Source organism: Pleurodeles waltl, chromosome 2_1, assembly GCF_031143425.1.
Source record: "Pleurodeles waltl isolate 20211129_DDA chromosome 2_1, aPleWal1.hap1.20221129, whole genome shotgun sequence".
In the NCBI taxonomy this organism is placed as follows: Eukaryota; Metazoa; Chordata; class Amphibia; order Caudata; family Salamandridae; genus Pleurodeles; species Pleurodeles waltl.
In genome coordinates this window covers 527,037,505-527,060,476 of record NC_090438.1, presented here as the reverse complement: position 1 = coordinate 527,060,476, position 22,972 = coordinate 527,037,505, and positions in this window count along the sequence as shown.

Genomic DNA, 22,972 nt, shown 5'->3' with positions numbered 1-22,972 from the left:
GGTTTTTGAATTCTTTGTTTTTGAAGTGGTGCATTCTAGTCCCCGTGGTGGAAATAGAGAGCTGGCACTGAGGAAGAGGGAATGCTACTGGATCCTTATTTAAGAGCGGTGGAAATGGGGCTTAATACCAATTATGAGATGGAATATTTCTTGGATTAATACTGTTGTCGTGTTTTATTATGTACTGATGTCATATTTAAAATAAGGTCTAGCACCACTTATGTATGCGCCTTTGATATTGGGATTAAAGTGGGGATATGTTACTCTTGTGTTAATCTTGTTTCAGTAATAATATTGTTGTTCCTTGAAATATGTTGATTATAGAATTTTCCTTTTCTTTTTGATAGCATAATAACTATGGGCCATGTTTTTAGTTTATTATCCTTACTGTAAAATATTCCCATTTTCTTATACTGTAAATATGGTGGCCTTCTTTATGTCTTGTTCCCAACTTTTCTTTGTTTTGTATCTTTATAACAAAATATGTTCTTTCTATAATCTAAATGTGGAGCCATCTGGTTTGGTTTATAGGGGGAGATTCGTGGTTTGGACGAGAGTGGGGTGTGGTGATGGATTTTGTTAATACATTGGTAATGAGAATCGTTTCTTTTATTAGATTTCCTCTTGCTGCCAGTCGTACACTTCAGTTTGGTTGTTTTTTGGGAACAACCAACACTCTGCTTGCAAACCGAGTCGAGCGTTCTATTTAAAGATGGCACCCGTGTTCTGTAATTAACCTTAGAAAGAATTTATTGTATTACTAGAGTGGATTCACCTATTTGGTCACGAACTCCGAGGCAGTTAGTATTTCCCACGTCATACCTAATTGAGGTTTGTTTAGATCTTTACGTTCCACTGCTGCTTTACTGTGGGGTCTTTACACAAATTGCGCTTGCATGGTAACTCACTTCCGGTATATGAAGTGCACTAGGTAATATTGTATGTGGCTTCATATAGGTCTTTTTGTGGTTTTGGAATCGATTTTGATCGGTATCTCTGCACATAATATGGGTTCTATTTATCACTCTCCTTGCAGTTCATGCCTCTTCTCCTCCCGTTATTTCCAAACCAGATGGTGCGAAGTCTTTGGGTTTATTCAAATATTGTATTATCACTTTGAATTGTATGATTAGGTTTTTTGGTTTATACTGCTAAGTGGGGGTTTCACAACTATGTTTTTTCTTTTTCGTGGTGTATTATCGTTATAAAGTTGACCGTTGAGTCTTTGTGTATATATTGACTTTTGTTTGTAGAATTATGTACATGTTTTGCTTTTTGATATTCCTTGCAGCCTTGAAAAAGTCACGGGGAGTATTCACTCCCATGACGAAACACGTGTTGGCTGGCTGGTTTGTGACATATTAAAGATGAACTTTTCACTTCAAGGACTTCCTCTGAACTCTGTTCACTTGCGTATACCATTTGAATCGGACCATTGAGTTATGAATTCAAGAATTACGAATTACTGATTGTACAATTACATATTATTTTACGAGTGCCTTGGTCTTTGTATTACTATTTAAAAACCTATTGGCCTGGAGTTAGTCTTTGAGTGTGTGTTCCTCATTTATTGGCTGTGTGTGTACAACAAATGCTTAACACTACCCTCTGCTAAGCCTACTGCTCGACCACACTACCACAAAATAGAGCATTAGAATTATCTAATTTTGCCACTATCTTACCTCTGAGGGGAACCCTTGGATTCTGTGCACACTATCTCCTACTTTGAGATAGTATATACAGAGCCAACTTCCTACAGGAGTTATCACCGCCATGGTCATAATTTGGCGGTACTTACCGCCAGCCTGTTGGCGGTATTACCGCCACTTTATCCCTCACCGTCAGGGTCGTAATAAGGACCTCAGTGTGTGTAAAGGCAATGTTCCCAAAAGCTAACAATGAATGCACTGACTGGAGTATAAGCTGATACAAATTTGTTATCTGACGAGCCCAGCGACGGGAACAGGAGAAGAGTAGCCAATCATCGACGTGTGAACAATGGTTTTGTAAATTCTTAGATTTGAGGTTCTACTTTCATTGGACTAAACATAAACATATGATTATTTGACCAATGTCAACGTGGGAAGTAGTTTTAGGGAATCTAACTTAGCCAGACTCCACCAAGAGAAGAGAAGCCATTTTTTTCCCCCATTTTCTTTCCTACCCGTCCCAAGAGGATATAGGCATTATTTTGTTCAAACTGCATGAAGAGACATTATCTATCGTGAACTTTAATACTGAAGTCCGATGCTTTGCTGACCGAACAGATGTCCAATTGACGAAGACAGTTGCAGCTTGCCGAATCATACTAAGGCAAGGCATAAGATGATGTCACTGATTGCTATGTCTATTTGCTTTTCTCCTTAGGTACCAACTGCTAATTTTGATAGAGCCATGGTTAGATGTTTTTCCAAATTTGTGTCAACTAAATTGTTTTGCATGAAGCCCAAACATGCCATTCTAATCAGAATGTTAGTTAAGATACTCACTGATTGATGCCTGCTAAACATTAATAACAGTTGATGTCTTTTCTTTGCTGAATTCTAAATGTAGGCCATTTCTGTTGTGCAGCTGTTCTTGCTATTGATTTGTACTGTAACTCTAGAATGTGTAGTGATCCAAGCTTTGATTAAATTGAGATTCTTTAGAAGATTTGGTCAACCAGTATTTTTTTTTATGCTTACCATTTGATTTTGAGAATGAGTTACGTGATACTAGCATTGTTAATATAGGGAAATAAACATTCTAACTATTACATAAAAGTGTGGTTATTCATGGCCACGGGGTCATGGTGTGTAGAAATTAGTGACTCCCAAGATTATTGATCTTATTGATTGGTATTGCTATTGAATTTTATTGGACCTGAGTCTTATGGTGGGAACTACTCTAAGCGTAGTCAAAAGGTACATCGAACCTCTAACACATCCCCTTATAAACTAATGATAAGAAAACAAAATAAGGTCATCTGCGCTAACAGAGTCACCAACCATCCTGCAGAAGTACTTCACCTATGCAGCCTGCATCCACCTTGCATGAGTGTTTGTGATACATTTAGCATCAAAGAGCAAACAGCTATCTATGTGGGATCAGTATGCTATGTATAAATACACCCCTCACTGATGCTTAAATAAGCAGTATCTTTGAAAGGGATGTGCAGATGCAAATCAACAAAAAGGTGAAGACTGAAGGGGGTACATAGTTTGGCAGAGTGAGTAGTTCTACCATAAATCGGTGGAACAATTTGGCTATTCCCTCCTCAATTTGGACACCTCATTCTGAGTGGCCACTCATTGCTTCTGGTAATCCTAGTAATTCTGCTTTCCAAACTTATCAAAACGGAGTTGAAATGCAGTGAAAGCACCCATAGAGGTCAAGATTAAAGATTGAATTAATTGCTGAATAAAGTAATTGGTTGGTTACTCAGATTTTGAATACACTAAATACCAAAGTATGGGAAGAAGATGACAACTTGACGCGCTAGTCAAGTGATTTGATTTGGGCCAAAATGTTTGCGCACTATATAAAACAAAAAAAAAGAGAAATGGCGGGAGTGCAGCAACTGATCAAGGCTCCATTCAGATGTGGCTTGTAGCTTAGTCTGCTGATGCTCGGTCCACTAATTTGTAGCCCATCAAAATGTATTATATGAGTATGCATCAGTATCAATAAATCTCATGTAATATAGTTGCTCTGAATGAGGGTCTTAGGTTGATTCTGTTCCAGTTTGGAGAGGACCTGGCTTGGCAGCTGGCCTGGACTGTTCCTATTTGAGCATTACCGTGTAGCTGTGTCTACTCTGATGTGGCACAGCAGGCAAAAACTTGATGGACTGGGATGTGGCCCCAAAGTAATTGCCAGTGTCTGACATTAATTCAAGCATTCAACCCATCACTTTTTTGTTTACTTCAGTGCAACGCCCTAAGTGCAGCGAGTATGCCCAGACAAGGGTCCCATGCTCAATATGCCACTACAATTAAGCTACACATGACTGAAGAGCCCCAACTAGGGCAAAACCTGTCTTTGTTTGCTTGTAGTCTTGTTCAGATAGGACCTGTCTTGGCAGGTTAGACTGAACTGTTCCTCTTTGAGCAGGGCCAAGGCTGATCTGCATATGGGTAGGTTTTATCTAAAGTGGCACGGTGGGCAAAAAAACAATGGAATAGAATGCGGACCAAGTAATTACCAGTGTCTGAGATTAATTCAAGCATTCCAGCCATGACATTTTTGTTTACTCTAGAACAAGTGTTTAGTTGCTTGTCACTGGTAGCCAACTGAATCTGTGCACAAATCTGTTAGGGCTTTTCCTTGCAGAGCTCCTTATTCACTTTAGAAGTGTAACAGTCCAGCTGCACTGGTGAATTTTAGCCTGTGAAGTGTCAGTTACAGGTCTCACTGAGCCAAAGTCTGAGGCACAAGTCACTCACAAGCAGTTGTGAACCCTATATCATGAGTCACCAGCTGAAGTGTGCTCAGTGAACGTAACTGACATCCCATTCCATGCTGAGTGGGGAAAGATGGATTCCTGGAGAAGTTATTGTTCATAGTTGAACTAGTGTCCCGAAAAGTGGCTCTACATGGACAGAAGAGAAGACGAATAGACAAGTCAGCATGTGATGTATAGTATGTGATAAAGTAAACTGGCATAAACCCACACTCTGAAGAATTACTGACAAGGTCAAAGGTCTCAACAACTTAGGGCCATATTTATACTTTTCGATGCACAACTGCGCCAACGCAGTTGTGCGTCAAAAAAGTTAACGCCGGCTAACGCCATTCTGAAGCGCCATGCAGGCGCCGTATTTATTCAATGACGTTAGCCGGCGTTAGCCGGCGGAGCTGTCTGGTGTGCGTGAAAAAAAATGACTTACACCAGGCAGCGCCGGCGTAGGGGAAAATGGAGCTTGGGTGTCAAAAAATGGGGCAAGTCAGGCTGATGCAAAATTTTCGCCTCAACCCGATTTGCGCCATTTTTTTAGACTCCCAACCCCCATTGAAATGACTCCTGTCTTAGCAAAGACAGGAGTCATGCCCCCTAGCCCTGGGTAGAGGACGTTGGAGGGGAGAGGCTAGAAACAGGGACAATAGCTGTCATCAGAGAGGAGGCCAGAGCCTTGATTGATCTCTTTTGGGCGGCCATGCCAGAGTGAATGCCCTCCAGGAATGCATTTGTTTGTTGCAAATGGGCTGTCAACCCCTGGATGGCATTTACAATGGTTGACTGCCCAACAGAGATGGATAGCAGGAGGCCAATAGCCTCCTCACTCAGGGCAGAAGGGCTAACTGGGGCAGGGCCTGAAGTGCCTCGGGCGAAGGAGATGCCCACCCTCCTGGGTGAGCGGGCACGGGCAACTCGATGAGGGGCTGATGGGAGGGCGGTGCTGCTACGGGGGTGACAGATGTACCTGCAGGTGGGGTGATCACAGAGGTGTCCGCCACCACCATGGAGCTTCCATCGGAGGAGGTATCAGAGTCTGAACTGTCCCCTCCTGTCTCCACTGTGGCGCTCCCCTCGCCCTCCGTCCCATTGGTGCCCTCAGCATCGGTGGACTCTGCCTCCGGGGTCCTGTGGGATGCAGCTCCCTCTGTCACCGGTGCCTCTGCTCCTCCGCCAGATGATGCTAATGCATTTAAGGACAGGGTGACAAAAGAAGAAGGGGAGGAGAGACAAAGGATACACCTGGTCAATGGCTGCACCAGCACCACTGTTGGCTTACACACCACTCTCACACACAGGGAACAGCCCGATGCACTATGCATTGCACTACCAGTTATTTTGCTAGCCACCCAGGCATGGGGAGGGGCACACACCCCCAAATGCAGCACACCTGGGACCCACACAGACCTGACCAGTTGTGGATGCCTACGAGCTAGGTAGCATGATTATCCCTTCAGGACCCTTGCTACCAGGGACCTACTCTGCAATGTCAGGCCTGGCCTAGGGGCAGCCACTCACACAAATCTTCCATCCAGATACCACCCTACCATGCGTAAGTTATAATGATGTTCACTGTACTCACCCCCTTGTGGCTGCTGTGATGCCTTCAAGCACCCATCCAGCTCAGGATAGGCCACTGTTACTATGCGGGCCATCATGGGGGACAGAGTTCGATGGGCACCCCTTCCTCGTTGGGAGGCCATCCCCAGCTGGGCCTCCTTCGTCTTCCGTGCCCAGCGTCTCAGGTCCTCCCACCGTTTCCGACAGTGGGTGCTCCTCCTGCTATAGACCCCCAGGGTCCGCACGTCCTTAGGGATGGCATGCCATATACCCTTCTTTTGATGGGCGCTGACCTGCAGAGGGAATACACACATGAAATTTGTATCAGTCAGACAGTTCTGCCTGTTACACTTATAGCCCACCATACCCCTTCACATCACCATTTAGACACACATGGCCCAGCATACAACCAATATGCTGCCCAGAGGACATCCACCCACCCCCCTTACACAAGGCCTTCACACACACCACTCCATGCATTCATGCCACATCCATTGTGCTCACAGTGTAGTCACCTGTTGGTGTGGAGGCCCATACAGCAGTCCGTCATGGGGTAGGACCCCATCCACCAATCGCTCCATCTCCTCTGAGGTGAAGGCAGGGGCCCTTTCCCCAGTCACACGGGCTATGGTAGGTTCCAGACACAGGTGACAGCAGAAACACAAAAGGCAACACTGACTATATTTAGCTGTACATTCCTCAAATTTTCAATACATATTATATATGCTATTGGTGCTCATACACTATAGTACATCTGTTGCCAACATGTACATATTGGAATCAACTGAGCCACACCAGTTAATCACAAAAACGAGAAAATAGTGGGGCACACCATAACTTCATTGTTGAACATGTAATTATAAGAGACAAAAAATACCATCAAGTCATATAAGTATATAAGGAAATCTAATCCAAAATCAGTAGTATGAATGTCTGGGTGTTTGTTACCCTAATCATTTGGTAACCACAATAATGATATATAAATCATAATTTATTTATGAATATACATAATTATAAATATACAATCCAATAAAAAACACAAACAATATACAAAACATATATACACAAACTATCACATTTCATTCCATATTGAGTTCTTATAGGATTTGGCAAGCTACTGATGATAAAATTAAAGCTTTTCATTTTCAAACTTTTCATACTGCAGAAAGGTATTCATATTCTATTCAGATCCCGCTGTTTGGTACTGCCTGTTATACACTGTGAAGGAAGTGAACCACTAAGGAACAAATCATTTCTCTTTTGTAAGAGTGTTCGTATGTTTCAAAAGCCCTTTTTGAGCAATAGTTTGAGAGGTCACCCTCATCTATAATAAATCATATCACAGTGTTCTTGGTCCAGTGCCATTAAAACTATAGTTCATGTCTTCGGGTGCCATTCAAACTGCAAAACTCGTCCAGTGCCATTAAAACAGGGGCGTAACAGACAGCCCTCACAGCCGTCACGGTGCAAAAGACCCCAAGTCTTCTGTACATGAAATGGGGGATCTCCCTCAGCTTGTCAGCCAGGGGAATGTGTGTGCCGCTTTGCGACAGCTGCAGTGGACAGTACAGCATGCTTTGAGCTGACACCAGAGCCTGCAAGCCCCCTTCACCAGTCAGGACATGCCTCTCAGAGAATATCAAAAAGAGATTTAGGCCCTCATTAAGACATTGGCGGTAAATCCCACTTATCGCCATGCTGACTGCTGCCAATATACTGCCACCGCGGCGGATATCAGTTCACCATATTTGTGATTAACTGGTTTGGCTCTACAGGTCACAGCAGCACATGCAGTGTAGGTCCTCTCCTGTTGAAGGTCAGGTAGCAAGTGAGGAATCAGATAGAAAATGGCAGTCATGTCTGCGTGGTGCATACCGTCACCCCAGCGTACATCACCATTGGCCATTGTAACCCATAGGGCCCAATGTTAACCAATGAGGAGTTGCACGGCGGTTCCCGACCGCCTCCTGTAACGGCAAAGAACGTCAGCGGAATTGCCTTACTACCATCTGTCCCTCCATACAGGACAGGCAGACGCCATTTCACGGCAGGGCAGCACCTGGATAATGACTGCATCAGAGTTAAAATTTGGACATACAAGACAAATCCCACTTACCCAATACAAATTGACAGCATGCATTGTACTGTTATAGCCCCATTGTTCAGTTTGTGACTGGCTCCTGACTCTTTTGTCCCTTAGATTGCTACCACTGCGGATCAATAGGAGATGGGGACATACCCCTGTGTACAGACCCCTGGTGGACTTGGCGACACTGGAGGACAGGCACATCACACCCACCTATAGACTTAACAGGGCCACAATCACAGAGCTGTGTGCCTAATTGGAGCCTGACCTGATATCTGCCCACTGGGAACCCCCTCTTGTGCAAGTGCTATCAGTGCTCCATTTCCTGGCAACTGGTTCTTTCCAAGTGACAGTGGGCTTGGCAGCAGGAATGTCACAGACAATGTTCTCAAACGTGCTGACCAGAGTGTTGTCTGCCCTCATTAAACACATGTGCAGCTACATTGTATTTCCCCAGGTGGAAGATTTGGCCACTGTGAAGGCTGACTTCTATGCAATGGGACATATCCCCAACATAATTGTGGCGATTTATGGAATTGCCCCCCGTCACAATGAACAGGTTACCGAAATCATAGGAGTTTTCACTCCATGAATGTACAGATGGTGTGCTTGGCGGACAAGTACATCTCCCATGTCAATACTAAGTATCCTGGATCGGTGCATGATGCCTTTATCCTGACGAATAGCAGCATCCCAAATGTGATGGGCCAACTACAGAGGCACAGGGTGTGGCTAATAGGCGAGCCCTGGTTCCCACCCAGTATATGTTGGTGTATGGGTATGCTGTGGGCCATATGGGACAGTGTGTGGCTATATGTTATCCCTCGATCTTTGCATGTGGCTCTGGTTACTCCAACCTATCATGGCTACTGACCCCTGTGAGGAATGCCAGGACAAGGACAGAAGAACGTTACAATGAGGCTCATGAGCTAACAAGAAGGATAATCAAAAGAACCTTTGGCTTCCTGAAGGCCAGGTTCAGGTGCCTCCATCTAACAAGTGGATCCCTGTGCTACTCACCCAAGAAGGTCTGCCAGATAATTGTGGCATGCTGCATGCTGCACAAACTTGCCTTGAGAAGCCATGTGCCTTTTCTGCAGGAGGAGGAGGCTGGAGGTGGCCGTGTGGCAGCAGTGGACCCTGTGGACAGTGATGATGAGGAGGCAGAGGATGAGGATGAGGACAACAGAACAGCAGTGATCTGACAATACTTCCAACAACATACAGGTAAGAGAGTGTTATTTCACATTTAATTGTCAATTATTTGTATATCTTTGGCACTGGCATGCTCTTATTTCTCACTTCTATGCCCACTTACTGTACGCTTTGGCAATTCATTTTACAGATGTTGGTGCCCCACTATCGCTCCTGATGTGATCACTGCAGCCAAATACAGGTCTTTTCTATGTGCGCAATTATTGTACAGTTGAATTGCACTGTTTGAACCTGGTTAAGCGAATAAATACTTAAAAAATGTAACATACTCCATACTTTTTTTTTTTTTCCAAGGGTGTTTATTTAAGTGCTAAGAAGAAAAGGGGCAAGTGCAGGGGGATGGGGTGATGATGGAGGAAAGTCCAGGGTATTGTGCTAGTCTATTTGTAGCACAGGTGCATTGTCCATGGGGACATAGGAAGGGGGGCAATGGCAGTTCAAGATGGACAGGGTGACAGAGTGGGACACACGGGTGACAATCAGGAGAGTCTCATTTCCTGGCTGGGGTCTTGGCAATAGTCTCTGGCTTCTGCCTGGATCGCAGGGAACGTTTGTGGGGTGGTTCTCCTTCTGCAGGGGGAGGGGTGCTGGTGACCTGTAAGTTCTGTGGTGGGGCCTCCTGTCCACTAGCGGCAACGGAGGTGGAAGGCAGTTCAGATGTCTGGCTAGTGGCAGTGGCGCGCTGTTGTGAGACTGCCTCCCTCATAATGTTGGCCATGTCTGCCAGAACCCCTGCAATGGAGACCAGGGTGGTGTTGATGGCCTGCAAGTCCTTCCTGATCCCCTGGTACTGTCCCTCCTGTAGCCGCCTGTTCTCCTGCACATTGTCCAGGATGTGGCCCATCGTGTCCTGGTAATGTTGATAGGCTCTCAGGATCTCGGTGAGTGCCTCCTGGAGAATTGCTTTCCTGGGCCTGTTCTCCCCCTGTCGCACAGCAGTCCTCCCAGTTTCCCTGTTGTCCTGTGCCTCTGTCCCCTGAACTGTGTCCACTGCCACTGACTCCAGGTCCCTGATTGTCTTGGGTATGAGGTGTGCCCTGGGGTCCCTGTAGAGGTGGACACAATGCTGACTGACTTGTCCTGGGGACAGAGGTGTGGGTACGCTGAGTGGGTGCTATGGTGGGGTTTCCTGATGGGGGAGGCTCTGTGGTGGTGTGTGACTGTGCCTGAGTAACCAACTGTCCAGAGGTCCCTGATGGGCCAGGTTGGTCAACTAAATCCAGGTGACCAGAGTTGCTGTCATTACTGTTGGCCTCTTCTGTGGGGGGACTGGCTAGTGCTGGCACCTCTTCTCCGGTGACATTGGCTGGGATACCTGTGGGGATGTAAATGAAGTGTTATTGTTTCTGTGTGTGACATATTGTTCATCGGTGGGTTGCCCTCTTTGGTTGTATTTGCCCTGGCTGCTTTCACTTGTGTAAGTTGGTATGTGGTGGGCTAGCTGATTCTCTCTAGTGTGCATGCTTTAGTGATAGGTGTCCATGCAGGGCTGTGAGTGGTGTCCATGCATTGGTATGGTATGCAGGGCTTGGCATTGGGATGAGTAAGATGTGATGGTGGGGGGTGTGGGAGATGGTGGAGTGATGGGAGTGAGGGTGAGGGTGGGGTATGTGATGACATGCAGGTAGGGGGATAGTAGTAGTAAAGAGTTGACTTATCAGAGTCCAGTCCTCCTCCTACCCTGGCCAGACCCTCAGGATGCATGATTGTCAAGACTTGCTCCTCCCATGTTGTTAGTTGGGGGGGAGGAGGTGGGGGTCCACCGCCAGTCCTCTGTACAGTGAGTCGGTGTCTTGCTGTAATGGAACGTAACTTCCCCCGTAGGTCGTTCCACCTCTTCCTGATGTCATCCCTGGTTCTTGGGTGCTGTCCCACGCCGTTGACTCTTTCCATGATTCTCCGCCATAGCTCCATCTCCCTAGCTATCAATATCTGCTACACCTACGCTCTAAATAACTGAAGCTCTACCCTGATGATTTCCTCCACCATGACCCTTAGCTCATCCTCTGAGACTCAGGGGTGTCTTTGTGGTGCCATGGTTGTTGCATAAGGTGTGTAGGTGACGGTGTGTAGGGTAATCTGTTGGGGTGTGTGACCACTCCTTCGATGACCTATTCCTTTGAAAACAATCACAAAGAGCATGCCAATTTAAATTAAGAACAATCTGTTTCTATGAACGTTATGGGATATGAGATTACACTCCCCATAGAGTGGTTTGAGGACACACTCTCTCTTCTTTTTCCTGCATGAGTATCACTTGTGATGGTGTTATTGGAGCTCACCATTCTCTTTTTTTCTCTTTTTCTTTTTTTCTTATTTTTTACATTCTTCAGATTTTTCTTTCTATTTTCTCTTTCTTTCTCTTTTTTCTCTAATATTGTATATAAGGAGGTCTCAAGATCAGAGATACACTAAAAGCAACACATTCTATACTACAATTATCCTATCCCCCCCAACAGAAAGAAGGAACGAAGGACATATATAAAAGAAGAAGAATTAAGTACATGAAATTTGGATTGAAGAAACAATACATAATATAAAAGGATCCCCTTGGGACATATTATCTTGTGGATTAGGAAACTGATTTAGTATTATTCCGTTGGAGAATTTCTGGTGAGACCGGATGGTCAGCTTGGGGCAGTATACTTGTCCTTTGTATTATGATTCATGCTGGCCCTCATGTAACTTGTTGGATTCTTGTCACATTTTTAAATTTGGTATGAGTGAATTAGTATGAGTGTGTTTTTTGTTTTTTAGATCATAGACTTTTTCGAGGGTCTACATTAGATTTATTCATTAGTTTGCTATACCCTTTAGGTAACATTGGGTTTGTGAATATGTACATCATTGAATAAACGTAATATTAATTATTTGCACTAGATATATTAATACGTCCTGGTATTTGCTGTGACATTGAGACTCTCTTTTCTCAGGAACCTGGGATTCCTTCTTTAGGTACCCAGAGTGTTTTAGGGAAATTTTTTGGTATTGTGGTTCTACCCTGATGATTTCCTCCACCATGACCCTTAGCTCCTCCTCTGAGAATCGGGGGTGTATTTGTGGTGCCATGGTTGTTGTATAAGGTGTGTAGGTGAGGGTGTGTAGGGTAATGTGTTGGGGTGTGTGATGTGGGGTGCGTGAGAGGTGTATAGGTGTGAGTGGTATGTGGCTCTGGTTGTGTGAGTGCTCTTGCTGTCTCTCTCTGGTGGCAATTCTTTGTAGTTGTAAAGGGTTTTGGGTAGTGTGGGTGTGTGTTTTATAGTGGTGTGGGTGTGTGTGGTGTGTGTATGGGTGTCAGGTGCGTGTTATTTAAAATGTCCAACGTGGTGTTGTTTTGTATGTATGTGTGTGTATTTTGAGCGAAGCGGTATGTACCACCAATGGTTTACTGCAGTTGAATGTCAGCCATGGTGATTCTTGAGTCATAATGTGATGGGTGTTGTTCTGTTGGGGTAACGGTGTGGGTTTTGATACCGCCAGTTTATCAATGACCTTTGGTGTGGCGGACTTGTGTCTGCGGCCGAATAGTGACCGATTGGTGTGTGTGTATCATAATATGGTGAACGGATATCCGCGGCGGCAGCAGTATATTGGCGGCAGTCAGCATGGCGGTAAGTGGGATTTTCCGTCAATGTCTTAATGAGGCCCTTAATCTCTTTTTGATATTCTCTGAGAGGCCTGTCCTGACTGGTGAAGGGGCCTTGCATGCTCTGGTGTCAGCTCGGAGCATGCTGTACTGTCCACTGCAGCTGTTGCAAAGCGGCACACACATTTCCCTGGCTGACAAGCTGAGGGAGATCCCCCATTTCATGTACAGAAGACTTGGGACCTTTTGCACCGTGAGGGCTGTGATGGCTGTCTGTTACGGCCCTGTTTTAATGGCACTGGACGAGTTCTGCGGTTTGAATTGCACCCGAAGACATGAACTATAGTTTTAATGGCACTGGACCAAGAACACTGTGATATGCTTTCTTATAGATGACGGTGACCTCTCGAACTATTGCTCAAAAATGGCTTCTGAAACATACGAACACTCTTCCGAAAGATAAATGATTTGCTCCTTAGTGGTTCACTTCCTTCACAGTGAATAACAGGAAATACCAAACAGCGGGATCTGAATAGAATATGAATACCTTTTTGCAGTATGAAAAGTTTGAAAATGAAAAGCTTTAATTTCATCATCAGCAGCTTTTCAAATCCTATAAGAACGCAATATACCTCAAACTGCAAATTTTCATTTGATTGCATGAGGTACATGCTCTGATCTAAAGACTGTATATATTAAATGGATTATCTAAATGCATTTCACCTTATTCTGTTCATACTGTAGCACCCCATCCGTATTGTATAAAACACTCTTAAAATAGCTACACCATTCGAACGGTGAATTAGGACAGGAGGTCCTGTTGAGCCAGGTAAGTAACTAATTTACAAGTATATTACCAAACTGTGGAAAAACACATTCAAATTTCATTTCAATCTTCCCATTGATTTCAAACTGTGTCCTGTAATTCAACTTTCACAGTCTGTCTTTCGAGAGCTTTGGGCTCGAACAGTTAGCGATTTTTGAGGCACTTGATGTCACTTGTCTTTCTTTTTTTCAGGGACCTTGTTGTCAGCATCTGAAATTCTGGCCTTTAACAAGAGATTCTTTTTCAGATTATGTGAACTATACTTTCAAAAGATACAATGTGACAGTGTTCGAGGGTTAGCTAACTCATTCAGTCTAGGAACAAGTCATTGAAATCAAATGAACTACGGCCGTGTCTTTGCTCTTTTGCCCTCTGTTCCGTATGTATGATGAATGCACACCTTCTCCTAACAACATTGGCATTCATTGGAACTCATTCGTTTAAAGTTAATCATTAAAGTGTGCAAATCAGCAGAGCCGTAGCAGGGCCAAGGGACTACTTTAGCCGTAAGGGTAAGATTTCACGCCGTCATCATACTGTTTTGGCACCCAAGTCGTCCAACGCCCTTTAGGTAAAATATGAAAAATAATTCCAATTCTTTAACATTTGAAAGTGCTTTAGTTAATTGCAGTTGAAAATAAAGCTTCATCGAATGACATTTATTAGGAATGATGGTTTCTAAACAAGAACTTTGAAACATTCAAGAAGCACCGCTTCTATAGCTCTATGACATGCCATTAGTGATTAAGGAGGCAAGTTAGTTGTCACGTGACCCTTTTAAATGGCCAAGTATTGTTTTACATGGAGCAATATGGAAGTCTATCAAACCAAGGGCCTGATTTATACTTTTTTAGCGCTCCATTTGCGTCATTGTTTGACGCAAAAGCGGCGTATTCTTACAAAATTCAATTATATTTTGTTTTTGTGCCGCTTTTGCTTCAAAAAATGACACAAATGCGCTGCTAAAAAGTATAAATGAGGCCCCGAGTGCTTAATTTGTATAAGAATTGCTAGTGCTAACATTTATCTCAGAAGTCCGCAGCCGGTGCTTTCAAATGTCATGGCTGTTAAATACCATTTCTGGTATTCTTGATTCCACCTCATGCCCCTTTCATCGATCACTAGACATTCTCTGCCCCTATAACTCTCTATTTCAGGTTCTTAGTGATCCTTGTTTTCTTTCGTTGTCATTGTTTTCTATCTTTTCCTTCCTCTTTTCTGTTTTTCTCTCTCTTGTACTGTGACAAATTCTGATGAGTGAAAATAAGTGCAGTTCCCCAAAATAGAGTGCTGGTGGACCCAGCTACAACCACCAGCTCAAATTAAGCACTGATTACACCATACAATCTTGTTTATTGTATGTTACACATCCCAAACTGAATAACTTAACAGTCCTCTGAAATATGATGAGCGACAAAAAGGAGGTCAAGTGAAGTGACATAATCGCACGGGACCACACAATTCATCAAGCAGGGAGTCTGGGACCGAGGCCACGTTCTCATGTTGCACATTGGATAATTCAGCCACTGCATAGCTGTCTCTTTCTTTCTATCTTTCAAGAACAGTGCTTTGTATTTAATCCTTTGAGGTGATAAATGGATACTTTTGTGTTCAATAAATATCCACTACATGTTAAATTAAGCTGATACAAGAAGTCTTTTTGAAGGGCATTTTATTTTCATATTGATATCACTGGCCTGACTTAAGAAAGTGACTGATTTCAGTAATGGTTTTACGCTTGCAAGAAAGTAATTGCTGGTCTTAGCAAAGAAAGGAAAGGCAGAAATCCTACTAGGGCATGAGCCAGGATCCCAAACTTAGACCATTGGTACCACTCCAGGGGATGGGTTCTAACGTGAAGTTTTACAAGATATGGATGCCTAGAAATGGAAAATATGTGATAGCAAGTCATCACTCTTTGCCTCTTTTCTGATATTATTGGATTAGCAACCACAACCAGAAAAAAATAATGGTTTTCATCTATTTAATAAAAGCATACACATTCATCATAATTGTGGAAATATAAATCTAATTCCACCAGATTGGTTAAATTCAATATAGTTTAAAATAATTATGACTATTAATTGTAATAATTAACATATAGTCCTTAAATTAATAACAATAAATCTTATTTGTATTCCTCATATGTAGATACAAATTCTATGCATAATTTTCACTGTTTGAATGTTCACATATTTCATGCACCTTCTTTATGTCAGATACTATATCTTGAGATGTTTTTTTTGCTGTGGAGAGACTAATGAGATCATGTGGCCCAACAAATAGGTTTATCCAACTTTCAACCAGACTATCAGCTCTCGTAACAGTATCTTCATTTTTTTCCATTTGTGACGTATGTAGGTCTGCGTGAGTAAGATCTGATCCGTTGTTATGAGCTGTTATACTTATCTGACCTAAAAAGGTGCTTCTGTGTTCAGGCGTCATATAATATCTTTTCATAACACCTATCTTGAGGTTGAACCTTGTCGTCCCATCTGGAGTGTGTGTGTCTTTGTTGACTGTTACCTCTATCGCTTGATCGACCAGAATTCTCCCAAATGGATTAACATCTGACAGTTGAACTGAAAAGCATACGTTGATTAAGTTGTGGTGTATCTCTGGATGTTTTACTGCAAGTAATGTCATTTCAGCATAATATACCGGAAGAAACCTAGCATAGTTCATCCTGTCATACACAGAACACCATGGGATCTTACAGTGCATGGCAGTAAGATGTAAATGCCAATTTCCTTCTAGAGTGGCAAGCAGCAGAGCCAGCAAGAAATTTTCATCAATATCCACATACAACATCCAAAATGCAGAGAGAGCTCCATTGTCATGACAAAGATGTTGCAGGAATGCGTCCCAAAGCTATTTTACTTCTGCAAAGGCAGCATTCTGCCAGAGGTTTTCTAATCTCTGTTGGCATAGGTCTTTTGCAAAGTCATTAACAATAACATCCTCAATGAAGGAGTAGACTACCTGAATGTTCACTTTGTAATTCTTCTTCGTCCAGGGGATAACTTTCAAACAAGTCAGTCTCAACATAGCTTCACATAAGCACTTGTGTACTCGAACTGCACGATTGTACATACGACCTTCCAGTACTGATGATATTGAGCCTTCTGCTATCATGTCTGCTTCAATGCAAAGATTGCAAAAGCCAGCGTCTTGAAAGCATTTTCCAAGATTTGACATGACATTCCAAATGGTGTGAAAGGTGCCCATTCAAAGAATGATTATGTTGTTCATTGCTTTATGCTTCCACACGATCTCAGTTGCTTTTGCATAGAGAGCTTAATCCATGACCCCTACAATTTTTACCACATGCAGAAACATTTGTCAACTCATTTGCAGGGGCATTAATGGTGGGGAAGTAGCCAATGGAATCCTGTGATATGCTAACTAGGTCTCTAGTACTGATGTTAAATCCTGTCCAATTTGGTTATATCTGTGTGAGGCTCGCTTCTTGTCTTGTAACAACCCAGATTATGTACCTATTTCATTCAAATTGTACCATTGACAGTTGACTTGATGAGTTGTCCCCTTACCAATAAAAGTTTCTTCCAGTCTATCAATGTTATCCCATGCTAAGTTAGTGAAGACATGAGGCCGAATTTTGGCTGGAAGAACAATTTGCTCATTTAAGGTATCAGCAAGTTGCTGAAAACACATGGCGGTATCATTTTCTTCCAGTTGTGAGTATGAAATCCCATGACCAAGTCTGTTTAGAGTGAGAATTATTTCAACATTGCCTGTCAGCCTTTTTACAGTGTATAGGAGCAATAATTACTTGGGGGGTTTCTGCTGGCTATATGTGACTGCATATTTAATGCTCTGACTGAATGATTGCAGAAGTAAGGCAACCCTTTTGGAAAGCTTGTGTTTTCTGGATTTCCAGTAAGAAGTCCTAATAGGAACTGATTAAGGCAGTGGTTCCCAACCTGTGGTCTGGGGACCCCTGGGGTTCCACAAAGCCTCCTCAGGGGGTCCACGACTGCTTAGTAAATTAAATATTATTAACAGGTTAGGACCCCAGCTTTCAATAATGATTCAGTTGGGCGGGGTCCCCAGATTCCAGTAAGGATTCAGTGAGGGTCCCAGTAATGATAGAGAGGGGGTCCACAGAAGTAAAAAGGTTGGGAACCACTGGTTTAAGGTAACCAAGCACTGTAAATTAATCTTTATCAACATCTGATGGATGATATGGCATGGTGTTGATGTCAAGTTTGTTTTAATCATTGTTCTTATGTGTCATAATGTTTGATCAATTATCTTGTTTGTGTCTATTGCCTTAATCTTTAAAACTGATAATTCTCTTTTTAAAATCTGGTTTTCTCTTACAACATCATTTAGCATGACACTATCAGGTTGGGCCAATAACTTTCCTTGGTTGTCTGGGAATAAGTGGAGGCTGTCACCGGAGTATAATTCTCATCTAAAATGCTTCTTGGTTGAGTCGTCAATTCCCTGTATCCCTCTGTGTGTTGTGGGGGTTTCAAGCCTTTCAGTGAGAGCTGTTACATGTATTACTTCTTTGTAAGGTATAATCACAATTCTAATGTATTGAAATAGTTAATCATATGTTTCATCTCTCATATTTTTGTAGTGATCATCTATTTGAATGCTAGATGCATGATCTCCCTCCTTTTCTTTAACCCTTGTATAGTTGCTATAACAAGATGCATGTTGATGGGCTTCTGCAGCCACTATATCTCAACTACAAACTGCTAAGATCTTTGAATTACAATTAATGGTTGCACACTCCCAAAGCCTTTTGCCAATTCTAAGCTCTGTGGCCTTGATTAATTTCTCACATGTTGATGTTCCCTTGTAGCAATTTATCTTTCCACAAAATTTACATTCTTCAGCAGACAGGTTTGACTTTAATGATGTTCTTCTGTTTAGGCATTTACTGTAGAACTCACTCATTCCCGCTTCAGCTTTTTGCCAAATAGTCTGTAAATCTCTCTTTATAGTAAACAGGCTCCTGCAGTTCCTGTGTTAAAATACTTGGAGAACCGTGTTGCTTTCCACATTTCTCACAATGTCTAATAGTGGAATGTGATTCCTTACTTGAGCTGCCTCGAACAAAGTTTTCCATGATAAGTAGTCCTGTAGACTTGTCAGCGTGACTCCATGTTGGACATTTGACCATACATTATTTATACACTGGGGATCAGAGGGACAGGGTGAGCTAGTTTCAGTCTTCTTTATGATGCTGCACAGTCACTCACCACCAGCTCTGGGAAAAGCAATGAATTAAAAAATGTATACATTTTACTTGGTGTACTTATTTAATCATAATTACTATTATAATTATTATCAATTTATATAATCACATTAACTGTAAATGTAAATTTGAATAATTAAATTCACAGTAATGAAAATTATGAAAAAAAATCCATTGACATCAAGATATCTTGGGAGTGGAGTGGTAACTCACAAAAGGCAAAGAGCTATGACTTGCTATCACATATTTTCCATCTCTAGGCATCCATACCTTGCAAATAAATCATATTAGAATATATCCCCCCAAGTGGTATTGATAACATGGTTGGCTCAAGGTCTATACAGCATTACAGGCTGTGCTTGAGACAGTGCAAAGGAGACGTATGAGGGCGCTATCTCATTTGAGGTGATGGGTAAGGAGTACTGCAATGCTGTGACTGTGTTCAGAATGTGACAGTGCTAGTGATTTTTTTTCTAAACCGTTGTTCACTCAGAAGACTGTTTGAAAAATCATTGGCGTACTATCCCCCACCACACACTAGAGTGAAAGCCCTGTTGGTGGGCAGAAGGAACACAGAAGCTCTGTATTAGGAAACATATCTAAGTCGTGTTTATAATTTTTTCCATAAATCTTTATTGAAGTTTTATTGTAGCAAAAAGTAGCACATAGTAACAGAAGGAAGACAGGAAAACATAGGCAACGATAGAGGTGATACACTTTGTGCATTCCTTGTATGGGAGTTCTTTAAAAACAAAGGAAATTACATCCATATATAATAGCATATTAATCAATTAATGGGGTTGAAAAAGTGACCCAAAGAGCTTCATATGTAGTTCCTGGTATAGCTTGGGTATACAACTTATACAAAGTTCTCTTGTGCATCATTGTATATGTACAGAATAGGGAGACGGAAGGAAACATAGTAAGGCGATCCAGTAGGTGTTAGCTAAGGATGCGGTTGGTTTAGATAAAATGTATATATTTCGGTGACTGTGACAAAATCAAGGGGGAAGAGTTGTACTGTCCTGTTTGTGTTCTGTGAAATTATCTAACGTCTTCCATATTTTCTGTGATATTTTGCGATTACCTGGTAGAGTCTCCTGGGAGCTGGGAGCTCTTCTGAGGTATATTATCCCTGCCCACCAAGTGTGATACAATATGTTTATAAATGGTTTCCATTCAATGAGGATAACCTTTGTGGCAATAGTCAAGAGAAGGACAGGATATCAGTCATGTTTGTGAGAAAGTAACCAATTCACAAATCCAATACCACTTGTAAAATTGCAGACGGGATATCTGTCATGATGTGATGGAGCAACCCATCAACCAAACTCAAAATTATAATCTGTGTTACTGCAAGTGTTTCACAGAACCCCTAGCTCTTTGCAACAGTTGTGCATATTGTAAAAGCTACCTGGTTCAATGCTGAAGACTGCTCAAGGGTCTACAAACATTGTGGGACATGTTGAGTCGCAAAGTATTTTAGAGAACGTGAGGTATAACTCCAGAAGTTGTCTTTTACATAACCTTACATGCCTTTGTAAATAGACCCAAAAACATCTAAAATGGGAATAAAGTAAGAATACTCATGAAATATGTCTATACAATTAGTTAAAATAGAAGGTACTATGAAACCTTTACACATTTACAGAGAGGAATGTGGATGTTTCAGGGCTGATTCACAAAGGCAGTGTGTAAAAGAGTACTCCTTCAGTACTATGTCCCATTCTCATAAACACTTTTAAAAAATAGGTTCCTATAAATGTATCATTAGGATAAAAGTATTAAACGGTCACACAGCCTGTCTTTATCTGCCATGCCACACCACTCCCAAATCCTTTTTAGATCCAGACCATGATTTAACAGTTTCTTTCTTAATTCTTATGTAGCTTGTTCTGATTATTTATGTTTTAGTGTACATTATTTTTTCTTGTCCTCTTTACCCATTCTAGAGCTCATTCCTTAGTCCCTCCTTTCTATATATGTCACAGCTCCTGGGGTCTTTCCTTTGATGTGGAAGCTTTGCTGCATAGCAGATGTGATGGCCATATTATTTCAACATGTAGTCATTTTAAAATGGCACTATTTGTTAAGAACTGCATCAGCAACTAGTGGCCTACAAGGGTATTGGAGCACTTTAGGAAATGAAATGCTAGAAAATGTTGAGTTTTATTTTTAGGCCTTGCCTACAGATAGCTTTTAGTTGCCTGTTAACAAAACACCTACTGAGGACCACACCAAAATTAAAAGTGGACTTTGGATAAGCCCACTGATTACAATTGATTAGCTTTCTTGTTATTCTCCTTTCCTTGCTTCTTATTCAACTGCTTTTTTTCTTCTTCTTGTGTTTACACTTTTACTTTAGCATAGGTTTTTTACCATCTTTTACATTGGAGGACTTGTATAATTCCATTGCAAATATTTAACAACCTTTTCTCTAGCTTTCAGCCCTCCATTAGAGTGCATGTGTTTTCTTGTGCTCTCCCTCAAGTGCTGCTTGTCCCCCAAAATATCTGCCCCCAAAATACCCGGAAACAGTGGCCCATAAGGGGGAAGTGTGAGCCTTAACTTCCCTGACAATCATATATAAACATTGCTAGCCCTGGCATCGGTTGGTGTGATTCCCTCTGTCTTTTTAGCTTCTGACCTCCTGTTTCTGACTGTGGTGCATTTAGTTTTTGCTGGTCATAGGACTCTGGGCACTTTATCACTGCTAACCAGTCCTAAAGTGCAAGTGCTCCCTGTGTAAATGGTATTGGTGAGTGATTTATCCATGAGTGGCATATTTGATTTACAAGTAAGTCCCTAGCAAAGTGCACTATGTGTGCCAAGGGCCTGGAAATCAAATGCTAACAGTGGGCCTGCAGTACTGGTTGTATCACCCACATGAGTAACCCTGCAAACATGTCTCAGACCTGCCACGGCAGTGCCTGGGTGGCAGTTTTAACCTGCCATTTTGATCTGGCAAGTGCGCCCACTTGTCAGGCTAAGACCTTCCCTTTTACTACATGTAAGTCACCCCTACAGTAGGCCCAAGGCAGCCCCATGGGCAGGGTGCAACGTATTTAAAAGGCAGGACATGTATTGGTGTGTTTTACATGTCCTGATGGTGAAATACATTTAACTTCGTTTTTCGCTATCTCTCCCATAGGGTAACATAGGGTTTGCCTTGAAGCATATTTTAAGTGTAATTTCACATTGGGAGCAGACAGAGATATGGCCTTTGGGGTCTCTGAACTCACAATTTAAAAACCCAGCTTTTGGTGAAGGTGGTTTTTGAATTGTAAGTTTGAAAATGCCACTGTTAGAAAGTGGGAATTTTCTTGCTTAACCATTCTATGCCTCTGCTTGTCTGTGGAATACTCGTCTGGGTCAGCATGACAGTAGGGTTGTTTGTGCATTCACACTAGACAGTCACACAAAGGGAGCTCAGGTGTGCCCTGCATATCCAGATGGCCCATCACCAGGCTGATGGGTCTTCCTGAGCTAGAGTGGTGGTAAGAGCGGACACTTGCACTTGAATAGTGCTGTGCCTGTCCTCACACAAAGTAGTCTCCAACCTACTGGAGTGTGTCTGGGTCCAGGGCAGGAAAGGGCAGTGTCTTGTGCACCACAAGGACTTCTCTTTGAAGTTTGCCTACTTCAAAGTCAGAAATGGGTATAAGTATTGGAACTCTGACACCACATAGTTAAAAAACTTCTGGACTGAGGACATGATGCCAGGAATAAGAGCTGGTTGCTGTTGCTTTGCTGTGCTGGCCTGATACTTCTGTTCCAAGAGTGAAAAGACTGGACTTTGTTTTCAACATCCTGCTTTCCAAGGTTCTACAAGGTTCTCCAAGGGCTTGAACTGGGCCCTTGGAAGTGAACTCTGGTGCAATCAAGAAGAAACTGAGCACATCGACTCCAGACAGACTTCGGAACCAGCATTGCTCTCTGACTCTGAGCCACTGCCTGTACCGGAACTGTGGTCCCAGCTGAGTGCATTGATTGTGAACTGCAACACAAGCCCGATGCTGCTGCAGTTCCAA